The following is a 12,237-nucleotide window of genomic DNA, read 5'->3' as shown; positions in this document are numbered from 1 at the left end:
ACACACAAAGTGTCTCATTCTCTAGCATCAATGCCACAAGATGCTATTTCACTCACTTGTCACAATGTCACCATGTTCTCTACCTCAACTAGGTTCATGTCTCAATTCATATATCTATAGGGTTCACAACCATCTAATGTCTCATTACCAACTTATATGCATCTTTATACTAAAAGCATGCAAGAATATTCACATGTTTTATTTTAACCCTACAATGCATGAATCCTACATATACACATACATGCTCAATGGGCGACATTAGACATAAAGAGAAATCCAACTGTTTCGGATAGCACCACCCATCTCATAGGGTAACTAGGGTGCTAGAATCCGAGTTCTACAATTTATAGTCGCCGCTTCCCCCGACCCACGGCAAACGAAGCCGAAACAGGGTTTTTCCTCGATTTCTTGGCATAGACTTATCGGAATCTCGATCCAAGTTTCCCAATGCGTCGGTTTATCCACCAATTAGGGCTACAAGAGATCAAACCCTAGTTAGATCTTATATTTATCAAAACCCTAAATTTGACCCTAGGGTTTCCATTATTGCCAAATACCTACTAATACATGATGATTCATGAGTAAATCTACCATAGTAACTTCTAGATACCATAACTAGAGGAGATTAACCAAAACCCTAGCTTACAACCACAAGAACTCACCTCAAGTTCTAGCTTTTTTTCTCAATTTCTTGCACAAGAGTTAGCTTCCCTCCTAAGCAAGCTTCTTTCTACCAAACCCTTCTCTTGGAGCAAACCCTAGAGAGAAGAAGAGAGAAAGAGAGAGAAGAAAGTGTGAGAAGCTTCTAGAGAGAGAAAGAGCTTTTCTTTTCTTTGGTTCTCAAATGAGGAAAATGAGAACTAGGGGTTCAAACCCATATACCAGCTCCCCCATGGACAATTGCAACTAGGCCCCTCACCAAATTACAATTTTGGACCAACCCTGCATTCTGCGCATACGGGGTTCCGACCTTGCACTCAGGGTCCGGACCCTGAGAGCATTTCCAGCACGAAACAGCTTGAAAATTTTCGAGCTTGCTCTCCAAGGTCCAAACACCTTATTGAAGGTATTCCGAAGCTCTCGGAACAACTAACGGACCTCACACCACCCTTCGATCAATTCGACGGAAGTTTGGTACGACCTACCGAAGTTTCGGTATATTACATTCTCCACCCCTTAAAAATAGTTTCTTCCGCGAAACTCAATTCCATACCTTAGTTCTTCCACTCGAACAAGTGAGGATAGGTCTTTCGCATGGCCTCAAGTTCCCAAGTGGCTTCACGCTCCGCGTGATCGCTCTACTGAACTTTGACATACGGAATTGCACGATTCCGCAACTCTCTCACTTCTCAATCAAGGATGCACACCGGATACTCCTCGTAGGTCATATCCTCACGCAACTCCACCGGTTCATGCTCTAAGACATGAGCGGAATTATCGGCATACTTACGGAGATTAGAAACGTGAAATACGTTGTGAACTCCCGCAAGTTTCGGTGGTAATGCAACTCTATATGCCACCACACCCACGTGCTCCAAAATCTCATATGGCCCAATGTATCGGGGACTAAGCTTCCCTCGAACCCCAAATCGCTTCACACCACGCATGGGTGACACTTTTAAGAAAACGCGGTCTCCAACCGCGAACTAAAGATCCTTTCGACGTTTATTGGCATAACTTTGCTATCGGGATTGTGCCATCGCAAGCCGCTGATGGGCAAAGCGAACTTTCTCTTCTGCCTCCCGCAACACATCCGGACCAAAGGTAACTCTTTCACCCACCTCGCTCCAATGAATAGGGGAGCGACACTTCCTTCCATAAAGAGCCTCGAATGGCGCCATCGCAATACTTTCCTGATAGCTATTATTGTACGCGAACTCCGCCATCGGCAAATAATCATGCCATCCACCCTTGTAATCAAGTACACACGCTCGAAGCATGTCCTCAAGGATTTGTATCGTCCTCTCCGATTGACCATCACTTTGAGGATGAAATGTCGTGCTAAAGATGAGCCGTGTGCCCAAAGCCTCTTGCAGACTCTTCCAAAAGTGGGATGTGAATCTGGAGTCTCGATCTAATACTATGGATGTCGGAACCCCATGCAGTCTCACTACCTCATCGAGATACACCTGTGCCAACCTGTCCCTAGACCAAGTGGTATGGATCGGCAAGAAATGAGCTAATTTCATCAAGCGATCTACCACCACCCAAATAGCATCGTGTCCGGCTTGAGATTGGGGAAACCGGTCACAAAGTCCATCGCGATATCTTCCCACTTCCAAACAGGTATGGATAAACTTTGAAGCTTTCCCGCTAGAAACCGGCGCTCCGTTTTAACTTGTTGGCACGTAAAACATTGCGCCACAAACTCTCCAATATCCCTCTTCATCCCCGACCACCAATAATGCACTTTTAAATTTTTGTACATCTTAGTGCCGCCCACGTGAACACTATAAGGAGAAGGATGCGCTTCTTGCAATATCGCCTTTCGGATATCCTCGTCCTTGGGCACACACCAACGGTTTCAAAACTGAAGTGCACCATCGGACCCTATGTCGAAATCACCGGCGCGCCCGCTTTTTACATCACCCCGAACCTTTTGGAGATAAGGATCCGAAGCTTGTTGCTCTTTAATCTTCTCCAACAAGGTCGGTTGAATCATCAACTCGGCAAGAATAGCCGAAACCTTTGGAGCTACTACCTCAAGGCCAAACCGTTGCATCTCATTCTGCAATGACGGTTGGTGCGTAATTGCCGTAGCCAGATTTTCCACCGACTTTCTACTAAGTGCATAGGCCACATGGCTTTTTTCGGGTGGTATAAAATAGTGACATCATAGTCCTTTAATAACTCTAACCACCGTCACTACCGCATATTCAACTCTTTCTGGGTGAACAAGTATTTGAGGCTTTTATGATCCGTGTAAACCTCACAGTGCTCACCGTATAGGTAATGCCTCCTTAGCTTCAACGTGAATATTACCGCGGCTAGCTCCAGGTCATGTATCGGGTAGTTCTTCTCATAGCTCTTCAATTGGCGAGAACCATAAACAATAACTCACCCACTTTGCATAAGAACACACCCAAGACCACTATATGAAGCATAACTATACACCACAAAACTCTGTCGAAGTCAACTTTTCTTTCAACTCCCTAAAGCTCCGATCGCAATCGTCGCTCCAACATACTTTGATCCTTTGTGCATGAGGCGTGTCGGTGGAGTAGTCATTTTAGCAAACCCCTCTACGAACAGCCGGTAATATCCCGCAAGACCAAGGAAATTGCGGATCGCCACAACGTTCGTCGGACGAGGCCAATATTTAATCGCCTGAACCTTCTTTGGATCAACCGAGACACCACTCCCGGAAATCACATGGCCTAAGAAGGCAACTTCACGTAGCCAAAAGTCGCACTTCTTCAGCTTGGCATAGAGCTTCTCTTTTTAGAGAATTTGCAGCACAATTCTTAAATGCTCATCATGCTCTTGATCACTTCGAGAATAGATCAATAGGTCGTCAATGAACACTACGATACATCGATCCAACAATGGCCGGAAGACTCGATTCACCAAGTCCATAAATGTTGCAGGGGCATTGGTAAGCCTGAACGGCATCACCGTGAACTCATAATGGCCATATCGCGTACGAAATGCCGTCTTATGCACATCCTCTGACTTGATCTTCAACTGGTGGTATCCCGACTGAAGATCAATCTTCGAACATACCGAGACCCTTGCAACTGGTCAAACAAATCATCAATTCTCGGTAACGGGTACTTATTCTTGATTGTCACTTTGTTCAGCTCGCGATAGTCCACGCACTCGGAGCTCCCCACGGCGAGCTGAAACATTCCATCCTTATCGCGAGCTGAAACATTCCATCCTTCTTTTTCACAAATAGCACCGGAGCTCCCCACGGCGACACACTCGGCTTCACAAAGCCTTTATCGAGCAGATCTTGCAATTGAGCTTTTAACTCTCTTAACTCCGCCGGTGCCATTCTATATGGAGCCTTCGAGATTGGCACAGTCCTAGGAAGCAAGTCAAAGACGAACTCGATCTCCCGATCCGGTGGTGATACCGGTAACTCCGCAGGAAACACATATAAAAATTCACATGCTATTGGAATATCCCCAAGTGTTGGGAGCTCCCTTTGGGTCTCCACCACTGTCGCCAAGTAGGCTACACATCCATCTTTGATCAACTTCCTCGCTCTCGACGCCGATATTGTCGCCGCAAAATGCGAACTTTTACACTCATGGTAAACAACTTCCTCCTGACTGGGTTCACGAAAAGCGATTTTCTTGTTTTCGCAACCAATGACGGCATAATACTTCGAGAGCCAATCAATTCCAAGGATTACGTCGAAGCCCCACGTTCGGCTCAAAACAAGCAAGTCCGTCGGCATAATCCAATCGCCAATTTGCACTGGACAAGCCGCACACTCCTCCTTGACACTAAAAGTATGCTCAGGTGCATAGACCCACCAAGCATCCGGACTATCCGAAATCTCAATATCATGAGCTCTATCAAATGACATGCTAATGAATGAGTTGGATGCACCAGTGTCAAACAATGCTCTAGCTCTAGTGTCATTAATTAAAATAATACCTGCCACAACATCGTCAGGTACGGCAGGCTCCTCGACCTGTGCAGCGAAAACTCGACCACTCGGCGCCGCCTGAGATCCCTCTGGTTGACGTGGCACTGATGAGCGTCCAGCCGACATAGCAGGTGGCAGTCCAGCAAGCTGCCTCGGGGTGTACTGAACTGATGCAGCCGTCGAGGCAGGCGATGTCCACCTCGGGCACTCCCAGATAATGTGTCCAGCTTGGCCACATTTAAAACACCTCCCTTCACGCTGTGGGCAGACCGGCGGTCGATGATCACCGCTGCAGGTAACACATCGGGTAGGTCCCTAGTTCTTCGACTGCCGTCGTGGATATCGAGGAGGCCTATTAGGACTCGACCGACCCTCGATACCACTCGCAGTCCGCTTCATTCCTTTATCCCTTTCCTTTTCCATAGACTCGCGTTCCCCACGCGCATAAGCATTGCCATGCTCCGCCCACAATGCTCGATCAGTGAGGTTATTTACCCTCTCGCCGTGAAGGCGGGTATTTCTCGAAGCTTGCCACGGTAGAGGTGTGATCGCACTATTGACAACAACATCCGCTTGAGTCGGTAGCCATTTATAAATGTGGTTGGAGGAAACATCAGCTACTGTGTGCGAGCATCGTACAGGAGGTCTCAGACTTACCAAGAAAGTCAGACAGGTAGACAGACCCCCACCTTACGTCACGACTTTAGCTCGGCACACGGTTCCCGGAGGACGTCCGAAAAGGTTTTTACGCTTCATTTGAACCCCAGAGATAGGCTGTGTTAGCTGAAGCCGTGGGGAACGTTGGAGTGATGGAGTAGTTCCATATGGACACGGTTGAATAGAGGGCGGGTCCACCACACCTAGCCGTTTTTCACGCGACTGAACCAGTTCGCCAGGTGTTAGTGGGTCTAGCGCAGCACCGGGGGACAGCTCGCTCCATTCGGTTGCTATTTTAGGTATCTATACAGGAGGGTAAAGGTCTGCCCTTATCCATTTGAAGCTTCGAAAGGGCGACCCTTAGCCGCGAGGCGGAAGTGAACGACTGTTCAATTCGTGAAACGGTGCTTCGCGGGTTATAGTCGGAAGTAGGGGCCGGTGGTTATCTCACGAAAGTTGAGTACTATGTAGAACCACGGCGGGCCCACTAGGCGCATACCTCTGGCCACCCGAAGGACGTTCTAGTTGAGCGCTTCGAGAAGTAAGAGCCCGTGCGTGGTGGCTAAAGCTTTGGCCTCGCGCGGTGGCCGCAGGTGTGATTTTAGTGGTCGAGCAGGGAGGAGTTATAATACGGCGTGGAAGACCTCTGAGCCTAGACGTCCAACGTTAAAGAACTAGAAGAGGTTATTCCAGCCAACCTATTGCTCGCGGTTATCGACTCGGCCTTGGAGCCCTCGCTGGTGAAGTTCCAGGTCGGCGAGGTAAAGATCGGGATCCCCACAAACGGCCCATTGCAGTTTTCGCTCCAAGAAGCGGCTGAAAGACGATTCACGCAGACGCTGGTGTAAACGAAACGGCCCCACCATCTCTTATAGCTGTAGTATCAGGAAATTATCAAGATCGGTGGCGGCGACGGCGTACAAATCGAGGAAGACCCATTTATCCATGAAGTCTGAAAACACCAGCCACATCTAGAGCGTCACACGTGGCATATCTATCACGGAGGTGTTGAAGTCGCGTTTCTAGTGGCGGCGATTAAGGTTCAGTACTTACCCCATTAAGAAGAGCACTAGAAAATCGACTGCCCTACGTATTCGATAATGGGAGGGCGGAACGTAGTCCTGTGTGGGGTTCGGGTCTATCCTACGCAGCGATATCTGGTGTTTCAGGAGCGGGACGTGGCCATTCCGCTCATAACCTCGGCTGCAGTTAGAAAAGAAATTGAGCAACTTCGAAGCTAGCGTAAGCAGTGAGGTTTATTTGAACTGCGGGAAGACTCAGTTTGGCCATTCACCTCAATGTTAGAAGCTTTTCGGGAGGTGTTTGGCAGCTATTATCGGGCGGTTCGGGTGTTTCGAAGCCTGGAGGCACTGTAAGCAGCCCGCACCGGTTAAGAGCTGGCGAAGCTGAAAGGAACCCAGTTGGCTTTGTGGTGGGAGCCTTTAATGTACGGGATTCTTCCGTTGGAGAGCTTCGGTCTTTAGTGTAAAGAAATCAAAACGCTTATCGAAGAGGAGGGCTTCCTAAACTTCGTGGCAGGCGTTTACGAGGCGCACGAGGAGCAGCGAGGCGCTTATCTGGTTCTACAGCAGATACTTCTGGTGCTGTTTAGCCAGGTTCGTGCGGAACTTGTGTGCCAAGTAATCCAGGTACTTGCGACGGCCCCGTAATCACTCGGGCTTTCCGTATTGGCACATAAGTATCACAGGTATTGCGCATCTTTGCGCCAGAAGACTTATAGGAGGCCGAACTAGAAATTGACTACTATCGGCCTGACATCCAGATAGAAGCTCATGTGAGCACTGGGGACATTAACTAGTTTATTCAGCAGCTAAGCCCCGTTGCCCATGAACAAGAATTAACACTGGAATAAGTTGAGAGCTATTAGGTGCGTCTCAGCTTTGCTCGGTAGGAAGAACGCGTGCTTGTTGTGGCCGCGAGGGGTGCCGCTATGTGAGCCGGCCTATTTGGGAAACAGCTCTTCTAAAACATTGACTAGGGAGTTAAGAGAATTGAGACGGCCGCGGTACGCCATACCCCGGAAACTCTAGCCGCGGCAGGGCCCTTAGTTCAGATATTGCTTGAGCTAGAGGGCTAGGCCGCCGTAGGGGCCATTGAGGCACCCTTTGTGTAGACCTTTAAGGGCGTGGTGGCTATTTAGAAGATTAAAGCTGTGGTGAGCCAGGTGGAGGTGCTGCTAGCGGTTTTTACGGCGCGTTGGCGGCGACTGGTTGAAGGATCGAGAGCAGCGACTATGACAGCGCTGCTTCGTTCTTGAGGCTGTTCGAGCCATTTGCTTGAGGGAGACAGGCCCGAGGGCTTTCCACTAGTCAAATAAGAATGTTAGCTAGCACCGTATTATGAAGCTCTCGGTCAGGTACGGATTTTATTGCAGCATGCGGAGGTCAAATCACGCAAGGTTGTAGGCTTACCCGTAATAGGTTAGTGGGTGAACGTGGCTTGTGCTGCTTGTGAGGCATATCCACAATTTACTATTGAGCCCTAGGAGCTGAGCGGTGAACGGTGAACGAAGATACCCATACAGTACGTACGCACGTTTACGAGATGATTATTTACTTACGCACCGTGGGCATAGCTTGTATCGAGACCTCGCTTGAGGTAACTAATCTTGGTATGGACGGTGGTGTAGTCCGAGGAGCCGAACCCGTCCGAGAAGCCGTACCCGGACTCGCCGCTTATGGGCAGGCGAGCCGCGACTAGCTCAGTGGAGGCCGACCGCGCCGCGGTCACGCGCAGGGCGGCTATGTCCTTGTATGCCCCGGGGAGGAACTATTCCGCTCCCGCGACCTCGGCTACGCTGACTGCCTCATCTGCTCCGGGAACGTCCTGTTAGCGCCGATTACACAGGAAGAACAGGCGTCAATTTCGTGGCAGGAACAACAACGGATGTGACGCCACGGGCTACCGGAGCTAGAGGTGTCTATCCCGTTGCGACGCCGGGTGTCGGGGTACTGACGCTGGCGCCTACGAAGCCCCCGGAGGAGCTTGATCTAACAGGGGGGCTTGGCGGCGGGCTAGCGAAGAAGGGGAACAGAACCCTAGGCCGGTTGTTGAGTGCGAGGAGGGCGTGTACCCGTAGAGGTACGAGACGGGTGTCGCGGAACAACTTTTGGAGCCGCTTCCAGCACTCGACTTTGTCAACGTGGCGGGATATCTAGGTGCCGGCTTCAGGAGCGTTCTTGGTGAGCCGAGCTAGGCGCAGCAGGAACTGGTGCAGGCCCTGCGTCAGATATTACATCCTCTTGAGGACGAGCATCAGGCGGTGGCTTGCTAGAGGGACGGAGTTGAACGCTTTGGAAAGGAAGTTAAAGACGAAGAGCCACAGCCCCTTCATCAAAGGCTTATAGAGGAAGAACTTGAGGAGGGTCTCGTAACCGCCTTCTAGTCTCCCAGCTAGGGCGAAGTTGGCGAAGGTGGTGTGGAAGCGGCGGAACAGCTCCGTTACCCACCGCTTTCCGTGGAATAGAAAGAGGTCCCATATGTCCAGGAGCTTCTCTCAGAGGTATCTCAGATGGGTTCTGAGGTGGTGGCTGCCGAGGTGGAAGTGGGTAAGTTTTCAACCACCGAATTTGAAGTATTTGAAGTAATCTCGGCAATCGCGTGCGAGGGCGAGGTGAAGTAGCCGGCAGCATAGTTCGCAGCGGCTTGGGCTGCGACAGCCTTCGCGTGAACAGCCGCCCCCTTGGCGGCGGTAGCCTTGGCGGCGATACGGGAGTGGGAGCCGGCGATGGCCGCACGCACGGCTTCCACGCCCGCCTAGTGCTAGAGGACGGCGGCAGCGCCGGCGGCGACGACGGCGAACGGCGAGGTGTTGAAGAACCTCAACGAGTTTGGCTCGGAGGACCGCGACGTAGCGCGGGTTGTAACGTCGCTGGACGAGGGGGTCGAGGACGTGGAGGAGGCTAGTACCGACGAGCCCGAGGCGTCTTCCGCCATGGCCTCGTCTGGATGTGTGTATTGCGGAACCCCTGTAAACGAGGACTTTTCGTTGTTGAGTCAATCAATAGAGTTAGGCTATTGAAGGCGTTGCAAGCGTTTTGATTTGCTGAGTTGTTTTTTTAGCCCGCCTTCGAGTGTTCACGAGGTCACGACCTGAGAATCGCAGGGCAGCAGCCGGCGGCTGTGTTGGTGATGTTCTGTTCTTGATCATAGTGAACCTAGGCAGAGATAAGTGTCGATCTCTGTGTTGTAGTTGAAACTGGGTTAGTTAGTTGAGGGCGGTGGCGGTACCCAAGTGCAAGTGAGTGCAGGGATATTGGAATCCCAAACGGTTGGATCCCAGAGGATCCAGTAGGATCTGAGAGAGAAATGAACGAGAATTCACGAGACTATGGTGAAATAGATAGTGCGGGGCTCTGGTGTTGGTTAAACCGAGCCGGGGCCCGCGCAGCTTGTCTGCGGCTTGCCTGTCCTGGAGGGTACAGGCGGGTTCCGATTGGTTGCCTAGTACATATTCTTAAATGGGTCCTTAGTTAAGTATTTATGTGCTAGTTCTTCGTGGTAATCACGTTACTGGTTCTCGTTCTATGCTCATATCTTTTGTATGTTCATGTGTTCTCTCTTCTCGATAGATAACGTAAGTCAACTGTATTATATGTACGAATTAATGTAGTAAATGAAAGAAGGTTCTTTTGTATTTATGTTAGTAAACTCGGAGTGGGATATGTAGTAGATGAGAGTTCATGTTTTTCCCCACTATCGATTATGTTTTCCCTCCATCGATTACGCTGATCTTGCGGCCCGGGAATGGCGCTAGGAGTGCGAGTGGCCCCTGTGGGCTTGACCTTGGACATCATTTTACCCCCACTCTTGATTGAAGGAATCAAGGGTCACCCAAGCCGGCGGCTGAGGCGGCTAGAGGGGTGACCAGGTTCGCCCGTGTTCATCTTTATGGTTATCTATCTATTATTCTTTTCGACATTTATTGCCTTTACTTCGATGCGATGATACGGGTTAGTATTATATACTTACGTACATGTTCCTTTATCTATTTGGTGATTGGGGAATAGTACAGGTTTCCATCTCGATAAATGAGCAAGTAGTTAGAATAAATAAATAAAGAGTTAGAGCACCGAAGGGACTTCCTCGGATGACGAGTGATCGGTAGAGCTTCCATCCCTCCCAGTTGAGCGTGATGCTTGGCTCTGGCAGACGGCCCCGGATTTATCCGTTTGGGAACCCTGGGTTTTATCCGTTAGGGTGCACTGGTTGTAGGCCTCGCGTGATGAACACACCCCGAAGGTAGTGTTCTAAATCTTTGTCTGGCACTCGTACTAGGTTAGGAGCAGAGCTCTTATGGGATAGGAGATCCCAATGTTAGTTATATATCAGGTATCCAAAGTGTATGTGATAATTGATCTAATGGTTAGCAGGCAAACAAGCGATAGCTGATCTACGGTGAGCAAGTATCAAATGATAACTGATCTACGGTGAGCAAGTAACAAGTAGTAAAAGAGATGTAATATCCTAAGTGTTCTGAGCTGGGTTAGGAGAGGTTAGAAGATGTAGGTCATAAGTTATGTACGATGCTATAGTAGTTCCTTCCGTATTCCTTTCCGTTACGTATTATTAGGATATTACGTTATTATGTTCTACATCTTAGCTTTACATGATTCTGTATCCTCCCTCGGGCTAACAAAGCCCTACCTGTGGTGGGTGGAGAACCGCTACGGCGCTATCATCTTTCGAGCTGCAACGCCAGAACGTGCGGCGAATTTGAGGAGCCCCGTTTCGCTCGGGGGCTCATGGGCTAAGCCGCTGTTGAGGCGTGGGCGAGCAGCCTAGCCGTTTGGCAGAAGCGGCTGCGCAAGTCTCTGGATCGTTAATCCAATCGCTGGGTTGTTTAATCTAGTTTTGGGATCTAAACGGTTTTAGGGTTAAGATTTGGGATCCAGAGTTGTTGCCTCTTTAGGCACCACGCTCGAAGCTAAAGCTCGAGCTTGGAAGATAAATAGGGGTTATCCAAGGTAAACTTGGTTAAGATTTGGTATTTTTGGGTTTTGGGATCTTAAAGGTAATTTCCCAACCTTCGAATGGAGATTGGATTCGAGGTTCGAACTCCCTCTCCCTCTCTTCTACTGAAAGGAGAAGAAGAATCAGAAGAGGAAGAGAAAGAAGAAGAAAGAAGGGAAGAAGAGGAAGGAGAAGAAGAAGAGGAAGAAGAGAAAGAAAAGAAAAGGAAGGATCTCTCTCTCTTATCACTCTCTCTCTCTCCTTCTCTCGTTGACTCCCTCTCTCTCCCCAGGGGTTCGGGATAATTTCCGGTAAAACGTTTATCGGGGGAGTTGAAAAGTAGAAATCTTAGTCGGGAGAAACCCGTAAAAGCGTCACTCCCTGGCCAGGGTCGAGCCCTTCTGGCCAGGGGCTTCCGACGGTGAAGCTCGTCTCCCTAAAAACGCAAGCCCTTGGCCAAGAACGAACTCTCTGGCCAGGGGCCCTCTGGCCAGGAACAGGCTCTCTGGCCAAGGGCTTTCGACTCAAAAGCCCTGAATCGGTTAAAAGCCGATAAAAACGACCCGGTTGCAAGCCCTTGGCCAGGGACGGACGGTCCCTGGCCAGAGTAGTCTCTGGGGGGGCGTCGGGTCGGACTACCTTGGCCAGGGAGGGACGGTCCCTGGCCAGGGGCTCTCGTAAAGACGAGGTCACGTTCAAAACGTGACCACGAGGGCGCCTGGGAAGGAATTACGTGAAATACGTAATTTTGTGGAAGCCTGAAGGGCTTCGGATGCGTGAGCTGCTTATCAGCTAAGATTAGCTTCAGATTAGGAGCTCAAAGCTCTTAAGTGAAGGAATGTGCAAGCCACCCTCTCATACTCGGTCTCAAGAGGGTGTAGTATCTGACACAGGGCCTACATCAAGCCCTACTGTTCCTATCCCGGCTAACCAAGTACGACCCTGAAGCCGGCCTTTAAATATTCCGCCACGTATAGGAGTTCGAGTGCTGGAAACGACTCCATAAA

The sequence above is a fragment of the Ananas comosus genome, linkage group 1 (assembly GCF_001540865.1).
Source record: "Ananas comosus cultivar F153 linkage group 1, ASM154086v1, whole genome shotgun sequence".
Taxonomy (NCBI): domain Eukaryota; kingdom Viridiplantae; phylum Streptophyta; class Magnoliopsida; order Poales; family Bromeliaceae; genus Ananas; species Ananas comosus.
The sequence above is the reverse complement of the archived record's forward strand: the minus strand, read 5'-3'. Positions refer to the sequence as shown.